The 18,726-nt window shown below is 38.6% G+C and overlaps 1 protein-coding gene across 6 annotated transcripts in view; it reads right to left on the bottom strand.

Annotated features, from left to right (window-relative positions):
* The window catches only part of LOC105476601 (unc-5 netrin receptor D), a 571,609-nt gene that overhangs the window by 464,380 nt on the left and 88,503 nt on the right, over window positions 1–18,726 (bottom strand). The window lies entirely within an intron of this gene.

Raw genomic sequence — 18,726 nt, forward strand, 5'->3', positions numbered from 1 at the left:
GAATTAAAGGAGACGTGTGTAAACCAACAATGTTTTGTTAAAGATTTGTAGAGTCACTGTAACCTGACCAAGGACAAAGAAGTTCTCAGGCTCCTGGGACCCTCACTGGCACCCAGCTTCCTTTTGATCTCAACAGCTTCCTCTTCCTACTGACCTTAAGTTAAAAAGATCCTAAAATCATACTGACTCAAGATGGTGCTTTGGAACAATAGTCCACCATCTTCTCAGTGTGCTGGTTCCCCAGATAAACCTGCTTTTCCTCTGAACAACTCTGTCTTCTGGAGTTCTTGCTTTTGAGAGGTGAGCATTGGAACCTGGATTTGGTTACAGTACCTGTCTTCCAAGCTAGACATGTTCTTCTACTCTGACACACTATCCATGCAGCAGCAGCACACAAGGAATTCAGGTCTCCTAAATGCTCAACACCCATCCATGTTTCCACACCTCCGTATGTTCTATTTTTTCTTCCTGAAATTCCCTTGTACCTTTTGATGCCCTGGATAACTAGTCTTTCTTCAAATCCCAAATCATACATCATTTTCTCTATAAAGACTTCCCTTTGATCATAAATGGACAGATGCAGAGGAAATGAGGAGTCCTACTACATTTTATATTTTACTGGATATGCCACCATGTTCATGACCTCAAAGTATTAAAATTAATCACATCATATAAGACTTATTTGCTTATTTATCTTTTCCATCATTTTATTAACAAGTAGGATTGGTTACTATGGGGAAAATAAATGTTTTATTTTTATTCCTGGATCTTATATACCATTAACCACTCGATTAGCTCTCAATAGGGAAGGAAGAAGGAATGGATAGATTCCTTTATATATTTGTACTGTACTTTGTATTCAAAGGTATAGTTAGGTCCCAAAGCCAATATACTTTGGACTACATCAAACTATTAGATGGACGTTTTCTCTAAAGTCCTCTTTTCTTTTCCAACTAAGTTATCAGAAAGCCATTTTAGGCATAAAAGTATGTTATAGAAAGTAGATTCAGATATCTCCTTTGAAGTGATATTCACTATAATGCCCTGTATGAGTGAAAACAGCATCCCCAAGGTACATACAGGCTTACATCAAGGGAACCTAGAGTAGAATTAAGTATCTAGTAGCTTTCAAGGGCCTGATCCTGAGAAGGTGAGGAATTGAATTCAGGGCAGAAGTTGGTCAGGGTGCATTTAACAAGGCAAGTCAGGGCTGGTGCATGGAAAACATAGACTGAGGCAGAAGCCAGAAGGCCAGGAAGAAGGAAACTGGCAGGGGTGAAAGCTGTGAGCAAAGTGGAATGTGTCTAAAAGTGAGCCAGGAAGAAAAGCACAGTGAAGTCAGAGATGGGAGCAGAATCTCTTCCCCTCTACAAGCCTTCCTCTGTGCCACTGGCCAGATGCCAGTCCTGCAATGGGCATTCAGTACTCTGGTCTCTAACAGAAAATCTCCATGGTCACTGAAAAATCTCAGTATAAGTATACACCTACTTCTCCTTGGATCAGAAGAGCTGGTTCTCAAATCTATCTCAGTGAATCAAATGAATCAAGCATTATGGGAAACATACTCACTGGCTTTTCATGCTTTACACACACACACCACCCCCCACCCCCAGAAAAACCAAAACTGGCTTAAATGAACATTGCTGAAAATATCACTGAGTTTTAAGCATATAGTCACACTTGTCAATTGTTATTAGTTGTTCAACATAAAAGAAAAAAAGAAAAAAAAAAAAACAACCCTAAAGAATAGCAAATTTGACAATTTGAACAAATTTCCCTGTAGAGAGACTGGCATTGACAGCCTATTCTGTTAGAATTTCTGGTGCAATTTCTACATCCTAACTGGTCACTTACTTCTCCAGAAATTAGGTTGAAAAAAACCAGACATTAAAGACGGCCAAGGAATGAAAGTTGCAAGGCTTCATTTTGAGTTTCCTTTTCAAACCTTGAAGTAGGACTCTGATTATGAATACTGTATAATAATTTTAATATAATCATTTGCATTCTGAAAACATTTTAAAGCAATGAGAAAGCAAAAGGAAAATTAAATTTTTACTGTATGCCAACCAATTTTGATGATGCAGAAGTGAAATAATGTCACAAACACAAACCTTTAATAATTTATAACTTTGATGGTAATAACTAAAAATATGATTACCACTTTAGAAATGTTGAAATTAAACCAACAATTTACTTTCTTGGCTATCTGATTCTTTTTTTTCTTGAAAACGAGAAAGAAATAGAGTCAGTCTATAGTTGCATAGAAAGAGACTTTTATGGTTTTTCTAACAAAGATAAGAAGTTGAGTTTGCTTGAGAGAAAACATTCCAGCTACTTACTGAAAGGAGCAAAATTCAATGTGTGCTTCATACCACAGTAGAATGCTAAGAACAACTGCCCACAAATTGGGGCATATTCTCTTAACTCAATAGCAAAAGCTGATTGCTTTCTTGATAACTGCAAGCTGAAGTCAACATATGTACCACCCAGGCAGATCCACTGAATAGCATAAATGTGTAAGTAAAATGTCACTAGGGATCCAACATTATTTTATGTCAGAATGGAAAAAAACAAACAAAAAAAAACCACTTTGTTTAAAGGCAAGATCTAAATAAGACATTGCCAAGTAAGTTTCCTCTGTCTCTAAGAATCCTCAAATAAAATAACAAATTTTTAATAGAAAAGATTAGAAACAATCTTGGAAACTCCTAAAACTAAGGTCTTGCATACTAGTAAGGAGTGACATTGGGATGGAGGTTGGGGGAGGGATAAAAATATATTGAAGATATTGGTGTCTCCTCAAGTGTATATCTGAAAAAGACAACATTAAGATCATTCAGTAGTTGAAGTCTATGATGTATTATATCAGAATTTATAACCACTGCAGGATTTCTAAATCATTACTCTCCTATGATGGGGTCAGCATTTTGAATATTACTCAGGGAAAATAAGATGTATAAATAAATAAATATGAAAAATACAAATGATAGTCCTGACAAAACTATTTCAGGGTTATAAGATAGCAACTGCTTGCTGGCATCTGTTCATCCAGCATCCAGCTGTTAGTGGAAAAGACTGAAATCAGGTGACAATTTAAGTGCCACATTATGGTTAATTTCATATAAGACAGTGCTGAGCAGAAAATAAAATCCAAAACAACAGTAAAACTAAAAATAAATAAATTAAAAAAAAACTACTTCCTTTGGTCTGTCTGGGCTTTGTGTTTGAAAAATCATCTCCTCCAGGGAGGATTCGGTAAGTACTATTCCACAGTTGAAAGGAAAAAAAAAAACACATATATATATTTATATATATATATGTCTGCATACTATCCTTACGCAGGCTACTTTCAAGCAGACTTGGAGGGAGGGAGCAGCTCAGCTCTGACCCTCTGTCACTGGTGATGGCCTGGGTGACATAGCTCACCTATGTCTCCTGTGATGCCCAGCTGATTCAGTATTCAGACCAAAAGAGTAGCAGCATTGAATCCAGTCACACGCTGAAGACTTCTGCACAAATGCACTTTTACAAAATGACACCTCTCCTTGAGCAATCATAAAATTCTCCATGGGCATAATTAACAATGATTTCTACTCAATGTTTCGGTTGTCAGGAGTGCCGGAATGGTTAAGGAAGCATCTTGTCATGTAATCTGTCACAAAATCATAAAACTTTTCAGCCAGAGGCCAATTGTCTTAGTGTCAGAGAGGTTAAATGATGTCCCCAAAGCAACAGAGCTAATAAAGAAAGTGGTTTTAGCTTTCAATCTAGAGATTACCATGCACCAACTAAAGAAGCAGCTTCAAAATTGCATTTTCTTTATATTACCTCTTCCATCATTGACTCTCTCTATATATAGATATTTACTAACTCTTATTAAACTGATTATACATCCTGTGCATTTTAATATGTGAATAGAGTCTTTTAGAATAGAAATCTCTCATTTCATTCTATCCTTTCAAAGGTTGTCTGCTTAACATTCTAAGTATTAACTAATTATTATTCACATCTCACAAGTAAATATATCTTTTAAATACAGAGTATTTATTTTCATCCACTATCATGCAGTGCATTGAAATAATCATTTATCAAATGAACAAATTTTCCTGAGATATAAGCTTAAACATTTTAACACTAAAATTTTCTAAAGTTTTCAAATTCTTAAACTTAAAAAAATCATAGTTCCCCTTCCCAAGTCCAAGTGATCTCATTGTTCAGTTCCCACCTATGAGTGAGAACATGCGGTGTTTGGTTTTCTGTTCTTGCGATAGTTTGCTGAGGGAACATCATACACCGGGGCCTATTATGGGGAGGGGGGATGGGGGAGGGATGGCATTGGGAGTTATACCGGATGTAAATGACGAGATGATGGGTCCTGACGAGTTGATGGGTGCAGCACACCAACATGGCACATGTGTACATATGTAACAAACCTGCACGTTGTGCACATGTACCTTAGAACTTAAAGTATAATAATAAAAATAAAATAAAACAAAATAAATCCTAATTCTTAAAAAAAAACATAGTTAAGATTTTAAAACCTAACTATAAGCTAGACAGTGTGCTAAGTGCTTGACATGAGTCATATAATTTAATCCTTCTAAAAAATGTGTGCTTTAGGTATTACCTAAGAGGCTAAAGGACTAATACACTGTCATAAGCTAGTAGATAGAATACAGATTTAAAGCCAGGCAGTCAACACCCATCTAGCACATGAGCCAGACATTCTATTTCTAGTTATTTAGCCCAGAGATTGAAAGCATGGCCACACAAAGGTTTGCACATGAAGAATCAGAGCAGTTTTATTTGTAATAGTCAGAAAGATGGAAACAATTCCAGTGCCCATCAATGGGCAATGGATAAACATTGTTGCATACACATATAATACAGTACTATTCAGCAATATAAAGCAACAAACTGGCCCAGCATGTGGCTCATGCCTGTAATCCCAGCACTTTGGGAAGCCAAGGTGGTAAGATCACAAGATCAGGAGATCAAGACCATCCTGGCTAACACGGTGAAACCTCATCTCTATTAAAAATACAAAAAATTAGCTGGGCGTGGTGGCGGGAGCATGTAGTCCCAGCTACTCTGGAGGCTGAGGCAGGAGATGGCATGAACCTGGGAGGCGGAGCTTGCAGTGAGCCTAGATTGCGCCACTGCACTCCAGCCTGGGTGACAGAGCAAGACTCTGTCTCAAAAAAAAAAAAAAAAAAAAAAAAAAAAAAAAAAAAAAAGGCAACAAACTACTGATACACACACAGCATGGAAGAACCTCAAACAAATTGAAAAATTTTGACCAAAAAAGAGCACATACGTTATCATTCTATTCACATGAATTTCCAGAAAATGCAAACTAATCTATAGCAATACAAAGCAGATCAATGATTGTCAGGAAGAAGGAAAGACTAGGGAAAGATGGAACTCAGGGGTTTGAGGAAACTTCTGGGGTGAGGCATACGTTCATTATCTTAATTATAGTGATGGTTTCACACCTGACCATATCAGTCAAAATTCATCAAACCAGGCACCTTTAAAAATGTACAGTTTAGGCCGGACATGGTGGCTCACACCTATAATCCCAACACTTTGGGAGGCCAAGGCAGGTGGATCATCTGAGGTCAGGAGTTCAAGACCATCCTGGCCAACATGGTGAAATCCTGTCTCTATTAAAAATACAAAAAATTAGCCAGGCATAGTGGCAGGTACTTGTAATCCCAGCTACTCAGGAGGCAGAATCAGGAGAATCACTCGAATCTGGGAGATGGAGGTTGTAGTGAGCCAGATGGTACCATTGCACTCCAGCCTGGGCGACAAGGGCAAAACTCCATCTCAAGAAAGGAAAAAGAAAAAAAAAAAAGTTTTGTTGTATGTTAATTATACAAAAAAAAAAAATCTAAGTAGTCCAACTCCAAAACTTATACCCTTACCCACCAGAGTCTATGGCCTCAGATAAAAGTCCTACTTAGAAAAGGAAATATATTGACTTTAATTCCATCTCATCACTTATTTTACTCTCCAAGATATAAAGGGCCAATTGATGCTGTTCTAATTAGTGATTTTGTTACCTTGCTAGTAAAATCTTTAGGGACAATTTTAGTTTTGATCATTTTGTCCCTACTCAGAATGTTTTCACTGCCGCTACTTCTGCGTTTTCTCAGCTGTCTCTGATCATTGAGTTACTTTTTCCTTGTCTAGGTGGGTCTGTTTCTCATCTATTCCTTTAATCTGTTTTCTTCACTGTGTTTCAATCCCTTGGGTTGTGAAGTTATATAAAAATGAGCATACACTGCATATAAACTTTAAAAACTATCAAAAAGGTTCTGTGTGGAAGGAGGTTTTCTGCCACATTTCCTACAGAGTAAAATGCTCTGTTGCAGTCACTTTTATTGATGTTGATAGTTTATTCACTTAGAGTACTTACAGCTGAATCTGAAGCTCTCCCAAAGTTTCTAAAATCTGAACACTGAGTAATATAGGTAATTTACTGATACAAGCTACAATATTAATTTAACATCTTAAAATACTGTAGCAAAGTACCCTGTATTCTAAACTTGTAGTAACAGATTTACGGTCAAATCATGATTAAAAAACAGTGGCCGGGTGCAGTGGCTCACGCCTGTAATCCCAGCACTTTGGGAGGCTGAGGCTAGTGGATCACCCGAAGTCAGGAGTTTGAGACCAGCCTGGTTAACATGGTGAAACCCCATCTCTAATAAAAACACAAAAATTAGCCAGGTGTGGTGGCAGGCGCCTGTAATCCTAGCTACTTGGGAGGCTGAGGCAGGAGAATCACTTGAACCCAGGAGGTACAGGTTGCAGTGAGCCAAGATCGCACCACTGCACTCCAGCCTGGGCACCGAAGCTAAACTCCCTCTCAAACAAACAAACAAACAAACACTAATTATCCAACTTCTGAGAAACCTGAAGATTGTACAATTTGAAGGGGTCACTTTAAGGAAAAGACTACAAAATAAAAATACAAAATTAAATCAGAATTTGGAAGAGGCCTATATAATTAAGGGGTTTAAAGGGTGAAAGATTATGTCTCATTTCTTTTCCTTTATTTTTTTAGAGACAGGATCTCACTGTGTCACCCAGGGTGGCATGCAGTGGCACGATCAGAACTCACTGCAGCCTCCAACTCTTGGACTCAAGCAATCCTCCTGCCTCAACCTCGTGAGTAGCTGGGACTCAGCCAGCTACTTTTTTAAAAAAATTTTTGTAGAGATGGGGTCTTGCTATGTTGCTCAGGCTGGCCTCAGGCAGTCCTCTCACTTCACCCTTCCAAAGTGCTGGGACTGCAGACGTGAACCACCACACCTAACCTAAAGCTTAAATATCTTTAGCTATATGCAAAATCCACCTGTGATTTTGGAGCAGCTTATTCATAAGGGCAGAGATCTGAGATGTGTTCTTCCCCAAAATTATATAAGTACTTGATTAGAACTGTACGTTCACCCCACTCAGAAGATCAATCAAGATTTAGAGCTCCTAGGGGCAGCTATGTTTACACAGTTAAAGCTGGAGTGGAGACCAAGGCTTTATCTTCTTTGTTCCCAGCACTCAGTTTACCATACCTCAAAGCAGGCCTCCATCTTCTCTTTCTAAGCCCATTGAAGTTCATGTAAGAGTGGGGACGGGAAAGCATTTAGCACTAATCAGCTGTGGCTCAATTACCAAATTTCTTGGCCCAGAAAGGAAGTGCCTAGAACATTGCTCTGTCATAAGTGTGACTGGTCTGCCCCTATATCAGTGATAGTTGGTTGCATACAATTAAATTGCTCAAATTCCTATGTTATGTCTCAAAAACCACATGAAACTCTATCAGAACTCAACATATTTAACTATAGCAACTAAACTGACCATAACTACTGACCATAACTATAGCATAAGAACTGACCATCAGAACTCAACATATTTAACTATAGCAACTAAAGCAAAAGAGCTGTATAAATCCAACAAGAGTTCACATGAAATCTTTTCATTTTCAACAATATTCACAAGACATTACTGCAGAATAAGGAAAAGACATTTGCTTCTTGTTGTTGTTGCTGCCTCTGCTATTATTGCCACTATCCTCACTGGAGCCTGGAATATTTCTATTTGAGAATATTAGACCAAGAACTTTGAAAGTGAGCTTTTAATAAACCCATTCTGCTACATCACAGTACAATAGTAAAAGCCTCCAAAATATTTGTAGACTGAACACATTGAAAGCTCAACCTATATCAAACATGATTTTTAAAAACCTGCTAGGTACGTATACTCCTAGCATCATGTCAACCTTAATTTTAGCATGTTTATGCCTTAATCAGAAAGTTTATGGTCATATCCTTCAAGAGAATGCCCTCGCTGAGTCATTCTGACATGTGACCACATATTAGAAGATTCAACGTAAGGCATCCTTGTATTAGAAGATGAGTTGACTACCTTCCAGCAAGAGAAAACTACAAATCAAAATCATAACGATGCCTACCAAATATTGAACACATGCTATCTGTCTGGAACTATGCTTTATATGTATTATTGTCACCTCTCCCAAGATCTGGGCAAAGAAAACATGTTTTCCCATCTTCAGATGCAGCACAGAGAGAAGCAGAAGCACTTGGCAGATGTCCTACAGTCAGTAGTGACAGAAGCAGGATGTAAGGCTGACTCCAAAGGTCATTCTTATTTTATGCTATCAGGAGGTTTGATGTGATTCTGTTCAATTCACCTTCAATTCTTCTCATGAGAACTGGTTCATGATGAAAAAAGAAACATTAAAAAGATTTCTATGAGTCAGAGCATCGCCTCCAAGGATGGTCCATATTCAAAGACTAGCAAGATGGACTGCTGACTCAGGCTGAAGTTGTTTTCTCATTGGTTAACGACTAAGCCAGTGGACAAGTGGTGCAAGTGATACAGATGAGGAGGCTAAGATGAGTGGACACAGCTCTGGCCTCCTCCTTTCAGAGTGTGCTCTTGAAGCTCCGTGGTTACTGCTGTCTGCAGGGTTTGAGCAATTAACCATATTCAGGGAGCAAAGAAACCTGTATCGAATATTAATTTCACTAAGCCCAGGAGAGAAATAACATCAGTGCTCAGGGGTCTATAAACAATGAGAGAAGGCGGCTACCATAGTAATTAACTCATGTGTTTTCATTTTTATGGAACCACTGGACTTCAAGCAAGCCCAATGACCCTCCAATATAACTCTCCTGTTCTTTTACACTGTTTGGAATATCTGTACAGGGTTGTGAATTAATCTCTCATCTCTCACTGATATTCCTCTTTTTCCTGTCTTTTTCTTAATCTCTCTGCCTTTATTTCTGCATCTCAAAAATTCCACTTTGGATAACAATTTTTCAAAAAAAAAAAATCAAGACTTAATATGATCTTAGCTTAGCAAACAACAAACCAACCAACCCATCCAAAGCAACCCTGAGCAGCTCCAGGAAGCACTTAAAAGAAAGGAAATGAGGCGCATCACATTTTTGGTCTCCCTGGGGCCAAATACTTTACAGTGCAATGGTGCACTTCACTTGTACAATCATTTTTAAACCCACTTATCACTTTATCCACATTTTGTATAATACAGTGAAAGAATATACTCAAAAGCCAAAGCATCCTTGCATTAAGGAGGCCTGTCATGGTTCATCTTGAGTTAAATTTTATAGGTTTTCTCATTGCAGCCCCCAGCTATGCCGCTCTATGGTAATCAAAGTCAGGCTCGTTCATATCATCTTATGTATATTTCAGGTTTCCAAACTCCGGGTTAGAAGCCTAAATGTATTTTGTTTTTCAAACATTCTGAAAAATGATAGAGGCCCTGCAAAAAACGTATCTAGATTGGATCTAAATGGAATTATACCACAACAGCGGAACTGAAGATCAGCTGGAATAATGCAATAGCTATTTGCCCCATAACTGTAGTGCATCAGCTAGCAGTTTTGAATTATTTTTCTAGTCCCCACTTCTGGTTTTATTAGCCAGCATTTAAAAGAGACCTTAGACTTCATTGAACCCTCTCCCCTTTATTTTACAGACGAAGAAAATGGAGTCTGGAAAGGTGATATGAACAAAAGGTAGTGAGAGCTAAAAGAGGCATAAATGTAAGTCAAACCTTTATCTTCCAATTTTAAGTCTGTTTCGATAAATACAGTCTCTTATTTTTCCACCTAAGAGGCATTTATTGAGCAGTTAATATGTGACAAATACTGTATTAGACAAGAAAACTATAATATGTACTAAGGTTAAGGACCTAGATTCTGAAGTCAGAGAAATTAACAGTTTGAATTCAGCTTTACTACTCACTATTTCTGTGCCTTTGAACAAATTACTTAGCTGCTGTGAAACATCAGAAAAGTTACTGCCTTTCCAAATATTATTTAGTTTTCTCTTTTGTAATTGTGAACAATCAGCACACCTACCTCACAGGGTCTTTGTGAGGATTAAATGAGACATCGCCACTGAAGCACTCAGCAGGGGGCTTGTATCGGGGGTTCGTTCAATGTTAGCTATTATTATTACAAGTTGAATAAAGCATTGCCCATACTTGCTCACGTGCTAGAAGATCCAAGTTCAGAGACAAGCAGAGAAACAATGAATAATAATAGAATTAGTTCAGTACAATAAGAGCCCCGTGCATAGAGGTAAGGGCAAGGAAGCAGGTGAAGCCATAAACTCTGCTTAGGGTGAGGGCCTCCTGGGGCAATTGCACTAGGCCCCAGTTACAGACTTTTAAAAATTTTTTTTCTTAATTTTTTAAAACTGGTTTAGCTCTATAGCATACCCGATCACGGCCTAATACATAGAAAGGAGTCAGAAGAGGAAATGTGTAAACAAAATGATGAGTGAGACTTTAGCTAGGAACAGAAGCTAATTAACAGCACTCGGCATTTTTCTGGTGCTTGTCTATTCTCTGGTCTCATTAGAACCTCAATCTAATGTGTTGCTTTCAAGATTGATGTCTAATTTTTCTATCCTTTCTTCCCCAGATATATATCAACCCAATAAAAAACAGAAAATTGGGAATGTTCTCTACCTACATTAGTTTTATATGCTGAAAGCTATCTTTTTTTAAATCAGAAATATGTAATCTTCCTAGAGGACGAAAATAGAGCCGAAGCTCTGGAGACGATAGCATGGCAGTAAAAAATAGGACTTGGGAAGTGGACAATTCCAAAATCAAATTTTGGCTCTGGCTTTGAGTATGTTATTTAACCTTTCTGAGCACAATTTCCTGTCCCAGAGAGAAGTAATAACATCTATTTTATGAGTACCAGTGATGATTAGAGGAAGTTAGATATATAAGAGATACAGTGGCTAAAATCATAGTTTTAAATTGGAGGAAAAAATGGCTTTATGAGTGAAAGAACTCTACAAACTCACTCATCAGTATCTCAGAAAATACAACTGTGAGCGGAGATTGATGCGGGAGTGTGTGTTTTAAAGCAGGGAATTGGGGCAAGGAGATGTGAGAAGGAGAAAGAGACACACCACAAGAGTAATGAATATATGTGTGCGACTGGGGAAGAAACAAAAATAGAATACTTCCAAAATGCATCACGAAAGAAACAGTTCACCTCAACGGTAATATGTGGAACGATACTCCTGTGGCCTCCAAGAGTAAATGCAGCTCCTGATGTGGACTGACTGCCTTGGAAGAAGTTTACACCTTGGGCCAATCTAACTTTATTAAGTTTATATGTGATGTCTGAGCTGGTGTATTAAAATTTTCTCTCAAATTCAAGCCTTCTCTGCCTTAGAGACTGCTACGTTACCCCGGGAGACCCAATACCAACAAAAGTTTATAAGAAGGGAGTTACACAGAGACATGATTGAAGCACAAATTGGATAATTATTATAGTGAGAAGACAAAAAGTTTTCGCCTACGCCGTGATGGGAACTATTAGTTCATAAAGGAAAAACTGAACCTAAGGCCCTTCCAGGAAGTGAATGTCCAAAGTCTTCTCAAAGCCAATCTTTAGACTAGAAAACAAAAATACAAATAGAACCACAAATGATTTGATTTTACTTCCCATGGAGGAAAGAAACTGTCACTGGATTAACAGTCTGTGATTAAAAGGATTTTAGCAACACCACCTGTGAGTTTTTGAAGGAATTATTAAACATCACTAATACAGCATCAGGAAAAAAATGAAGTAAATCTTTCTTAAAAGCGTTTCTAGGGTACTTTTTCTTCAAAGTTTTACTTTTTTCTGGAACAAATACACATATATACATTATATAAGGGTTGCATCAACTGAGTTTTGGAGGTGGAGGAGTCACCCAGGGCTTTGCCAGTGTTAGCCTGGTTAAAAAAAAAAAAAAAAAAAAAAAAAAAAAAACCACATCCTGGCATTTAAATAGTGGAAATGTGCACAAAAACCTTTCCTTACCACAATTTCCCAATCATACAGGCCAAAAATTAACAAATGAACCCACTGACTGTCATCTATCAAAGATCCTCTTATCCTAATCTTCTGTGACTTATTTCTCTAAGTAGTGTATCTAACAGCTGTCACCTCAAACATCCAAATCTCGGGGTTCACGCTTCTAATAAATGACTCTTGCAACATTGTACTTGTGAAATCAACTGACCAGCTGGGAGCTTAGAACTTTAACTCAGGCTGTCACCTTCAATCCATCATCGTGGATTGGAAGAGAGTCACGGCTCTACAACTGCAGACCATGCCAGGGTCAGAAAGAACAGTTGCAGTCAATTAAGCAGTTTAGGGATCAACTTTCCAGATCCCCCCCCCCAAACACACACACACAACAGATAAGTATCTTGTTGAAAGGGGACATTTGTAAAATAAATGCAGAAGAGAGAGGTCAAACATGCCCCTGGCAGAGGAGCCCACCGAAGCACCTCGGGCACTCACAGAAATCTGGACTCCGGGAAACAGTCTTCCTGTCAAATATGGACGATGTGATATTTTCCATAAGTTGAGAATTCTCTTAAACCTTGAAATGTCGGAGCAAACTGACACCAGTGGTAAGCACGGGTCATCAGCATGAGATGCATCAGCAAACATGCAATGTGGGAAGCAGGCATGCAGAAAATGCATTCCAGACCAAATGGCATCTCTATAATCATTTGGAAAGGCCATTTAGTCCATGTAAAAATTAACTGATATAATTTACATAGTTGCAAGTGAGTGAGCTGTATGCTCATCACTGAAATATCCTTTGGGAAACATGTCTTAGAAAATATCATTACAGCTATATGTTGCAGAACTCAGTGGGCATCTAATTTTAACAGGAGATTCCTGCTGTTCATCTTTCCGCCAAGGCACTAAGGCAATGTACCCTCGGTGCTTTGCACTTCTTAGAAATACATATCAGACCATTTCCACTAACTCAGACAAATTTTTCTCCAACAGGTCAATCCAGTGGGGACAACGTTCATGACAACTCCCCCACCGCTGAACCTTAAAACAAATTAAATATGTTACCTCAGGGATTGACCCTTCTTTCTGTGTCCAACACACATATATATTTGCCAACATCCAGAGGCCCTGAACGCACCAGTGCGGTACCTCCCCCAGTGGTGATTCCTGCAGGACTTTCCTCTGTATCAGTTTTCTCATGGTGCTGATGCCTTATATGGTCTTTTTATTTAGTGAAAGAGTCTTGCTCTGTCACCCAGGTTGGCGTGCGTGGCACAATCATAGCTAACTGCAGCCCCTGACTCCTGGGCTCAAGTGACCCTCCTGCCTCAGCTTCCCGAGTAAATGGCACTACAGGCGCGTGCCTACATGCCTACCTTTTATTTTTATTTTGGTACAGACCTGGTTTTGCTATGTTGCCCAGGCTAGTCTCTAATTCCCGGCCTCAGTTTTCCTATCTCAGCCTCCCAAGGCGCTGTGATGACAGGCGTGAGCCACCGTGCCCAACCTATTATTTATTTTCCATGTGAAAAGCTGCTCTTGGGGTTCTGGTGGATCCTCTGCTTTACTGCCAGCTGGACCCTCCCCTTCCTTCCTTTCTAAAATGTGTCCTGGTTTCCAACCACATGCTTTGACCTCTCCCTTCTCTGCCTGTTTTCAATTTCCTTGTGCGGCTTCTGATGCTACTGCAGCATGGTGCTCACTACAGGCTTATTCACAGGATCAGGTAACATTTCCAGGGTTGGGAGGGAACTTGAACATCTGCTGCACCTGGCCCTGAATGTTCTAGTCAAGGGGACAGCCTGCTTAAGCATGAATAACTCCATAATGAGAAACTCCCTTCCCCATACAAAAACCTACCCTATATTAAGAGAATTTGGTAGAAAAGTACTCATTACATGGAGTCTAAATCATCATTGAAGTTTCTACTCACTGATCCCATTTCTACTCTTAGGACAGAACAAAGTAAACAATTTCAAGAATATGGACCTTGAGGACTGGAAGATGCCAGTTAGGATGATGGTAACACCTTGGTATTTGCTGTGTAACCTTGTGCGAAATACCCAGCCTCCATCATCATTTTCCCAGCTGAGGACCATGATAGGATGATGTTTTGGTGAATATCAATTGTGGTATTTTAGTACCTAGCACAGAGAACAAGTCTCAGATGTGCGAGGGCTCGTCATGCCTTCCTTGAAGTCTTTTGATTTCAAATTTCTTAAAGCAACTGCAACTCTCCATTGAGCATGTTCTAGTTGATGATATTTTTAACATGGTACCAAGAACAGAATGCATTGCATGTGTGTTCAGGTGACTGTATAGCAGAACTACCACTTCCTTTGCTACTGAATACTATATGTATAAAAATGCACTCCAAGTTTCCTTCTTTGACTCACACTGCCAACAGCTGATCATTAACACAGCCTCCTGCCAAACCCCCCCTTTTTTTTAACCTCCACCTCACTGCCATGTCATTCTTAGGTTTTTCAATCTTACTTTTCTGCCTGTCTTGCCTATGCACTGACGTCTATCTTCCTTTGTTACAAAAACTGTTGATGAGCTTAAGTTGTCACTGGTGGTCTTGAGATTTTCAACCTAGAAGCACTTAAGCATTATCAAGTTAAGTGTTTTTAAAAATAATTACTAGCATGTTTTATTCATCCCTAATGCCTAGTGTCTTGATATATGTGCTTTACAATTTGCTTTTAAAAGTTAGCTGGTTAACCATTAACTCCAAAGCCCCAAATTCTTTATTGATATAGAATGCTTTGTCATTTCTCTCTGAATTCTGCTTACCTGCTTAGCCCTGATTCCAAGGGTCTCCCATTTCTGAGGCCATTTCCAATTTCAGTTGTTTGTTGGCTGAGAGCAACCCATTTTATTCGGAACTTTCAGTCTTTACAAGGTTGCTTCTACTTTGAGAAATATGACTATCCCAGATTCTGTTGTGCTGAGTGATATCATTCAGCACCATTCCTGGCACACACCAATGTTGCCAGTCTCTCCTCACGCCTTTTTCCATGTCAATGCCAGAAAAAGGGGGCCAAGAATAGACCTTAGAGAAATAAGCCTGCCTCACAAAATCCTGTCCTAGGACAGGTGCAGGCTGCCTTTTTCAGCACAGAGAACTAATTAGCATTCATTTTCTGTAACAAGCAAGTTGCTAATTTGATCAAAAAATCCAAGTACATTTGCAGCTTCTCTTCATCATATAATATTCATTTTTATTTAGCAACATGGTCATCTCACGCTGAATATTAGTTTTGAAATTTTACATGACTATATGTCTTTTATTCAGGAACCGCAAACACCAAGTTTAACCATTAAGATGGAATTAACAAATGGCTGCAGTTACCTATGAGAAATGAACATCAGAGTTGTTCAATAAAACACAACAAATGTAAAATCTATGTTTGCATATTTTATAATTTATGAAATGCTTTTAATACCTATAATACCTAATACTCAAAAACAGCACAAAAACAAGATGGAAATGACATAATGGACAACATAAACTGGAAAGAAAATGGGAAAGGATTTTTATTTCGTCTCCAAATGTCTTGCATGATACTTGGCACATAGGAAGTACTCAATAAATGCCCACTTACTAAACTATGAATAGATAATGGATTGACTCAATGACTCGTCACTTTTTTTGGGGGTGGGGGTCTTGCTCTGTTGCCTAGGCTGGAGTGCGGTGGTATGATCATCGTTCACTGCAACCTCAGCCTCGTGGGCTCCAGTGATACTCCTGCCTCACCTCTATAGTAGGTATTGGGACTTATAGGTGGATGCCACCATGCCTGGCTAATTTTTAACTTTTTGGTATAGATGGGGTCTCACTATGTTTTCCAGGCTGGTCTCAAACTCCTGGGCACAAACCATCTTCCTGCCTTGTCTTCCCAAAGTGCTGGGATCACAGGAATGAGCCATCATACCCGGTCGAACATCATTCTTATGTTTGTCCCAAAGCTATATACACAGGGCACGCTATTCAGTGCTGACCAGGGATTTTCCTAACAAAAATGAATAACCAGCCTGAAAGCCCAACAAGGATAATGACTTTGCTATAATAGATTAATCACTCCACCGATTATGGAGGAATGCTGCCTGGGTGCAGATTCATCTCCACCACTTAGTAGCACCTTGAGCAATTAACTTTCTGTGCTTTACTTTATTGCTAAAATGGAGACAAGAAGAGTGCCTGCCCCATATGGTTGTTCTAAGGAAAACTGGATTAAAGTATGTAAAAATATTAATCCACACACTATAAATGACATATGTATTTGGAGTTAGGAGTAGCAATATTTCTATTGCCTATCACAATGCTTGGTGCAAATAGCAGCTACTTGAAAGAAATGTATATTTTTCATAGTTTATATTCTCTAGAATTAACTTCAAAATGGTGAAGGGCAGACTAAAGGGGGGTGGGGCAGCCAGGCAATTTGCAACTCATTAAAATTGGTACAGTGCATTTCCTTAGAAGCCAAGTGACTCAGTAAAGGTTATGTCAATTAGACTCCACAAAAAATATCTAAAACATAAAGACACCAATTAGGTAGCCACTCCTTTTTAGAGAGCACATTTTCTCCCAAAGCTTAATCCTGACTATATTTATATGGTCCCAGGTATCACAATGGCTGAATAAAGGCCTTTTTCAAGTTCCATTCATGGAAAAAAAAAAAATAGGGAAAAAAAACCCAGTAAAACAAAGGCTTTTTTTCCATGTCAGAGATGCAATAAATTAATATTTATCTTTTCTGATAGGTGTACTAGTTTACCTTTTTGTCTAAATATTGCCTGATTCCATTCTGAGATATGTGAAGGTCATATTAGTCCTACTGCTAAGACTGGATTGCAGAAGCAGAAATGCCTGGGCTAAAATAAAAAAGCCTGTAAGATATATCATCAGGAAATATAGCTGCTCTAACTAGATATTATGTGGCAAAAAAAAGTACTGTATGATTTGTCTCTTTAAACCTGTCAATCCAACCTCTTCGGAGAGTAGTAAACTCATCAAATCATTATAATGATTTAGAAAGATCATTTAAGAAATCGTAGGTACTGAGCCAAAACCTTGTGCCATGATTAGAAAAAATTAGAAGCATTAAGTTACCTATAAATAGGAAATCAACATATTAACCTTTACTTTCTTTAAAGAGGCAGACACAACATGCATTACAAATGAGGAACTTTCACACACACGTATCCTCTATCCACATCATTAAATCCTCTTGAGAGGAGAGGGTCAGAGCGGGGCTGAAAGCACACCGCTTCATTCAGTCCCCTAAGGGAAGCAAAAAATGTATTACGCGAAAACAACAGAGTGACACAGGGAACACGAGACCATGGGTAGAAGAGATGGACTCAAAGCACATGCTAATTCCAATGAAACTAAAAAGGTGAGTTTGTAAAATGAAGACTTACAAGTGTTTTGTCTTTGTCAACTTAGGAGATACTCTAGTAAACACTACTTTCTAAAGGGAACCAAAAAGGAAAAAAAAATAAGGGGGAAAAAAACATTGTTTTCAATTATTTATATAAGGAAGGAATAAGAACCATGAAATGTTCGGAATTGAGAACGCCTGAGAAATGCAGGCAATAAATATGTGCACCTTTAAAAAGAGAAATCCTTGACCAAGGAAATAGATATCCCTTTCAGTAAGACAATCTCTTAACACTAGAATCTGGTTACATCATGATAATGTAGACTTATTTCACAATACTCATTAAAAACACTTTTCCTTCTAATAACCAATTCTTGATTATGTAGGCAATAATAAAAGTGAACATCTACTACGTTCAAGTCACTGGGCTGAGCATTTCACATACAAATTCATAATACATTTCTCACAGCAAACCATGAAATGAGTACTGTGGGATTTAGTTTCCTGCCTACAAAATAGTAATGAGGATATCCACTTAACAGTTCAAAAGACCTTCTTAAAATTTGCACCACAGGGTTTGTTAATTAGCATAAGGGAAGGTGAAATAAGAAGTGATGGAGACCGAGAAAGCAAGCCAGGGGCCCCCTAATACCTCACAGACAGTGCTTGCAACATGAAACCCTAGTGACCCAGGAACCCCCAACTTTAAGAAAGACTGGCCCCTAATCTGCCTACAGTTTGTTTGTCCTGTTTTCAGCATGTCATCGTATCTCCTCCAGTTATCTGCCATGTCCAATGCTGGTTGCACTCATGAAGACTGTATTAGTACATTCTCACACTGCTATAAAGAAATGCCCATGACTGGGTGATTTAGAAAGGAAAGGGGTTTAATGGACTCACAGTTCCACATGACTGGGGAAGGCCTCAGGAAACTTACACTCAGCATGGAAGGCAAAGGG

This window comes from Macaca nemestrina, chromosome 8, assembly GCF_043159975.1.
Source record: "Macaca nemestrina isolate mMacNem1 chromosome 8, mMacNem.hap1, whole genome shotgun sequence".
In the NCBI taxonomy this organism is placed as follows: Eukaryota; Metazoa; Chordata; class Mammalia; order Primates; family Cercopithecidae; genus Macaca; species Macaca nemestrina.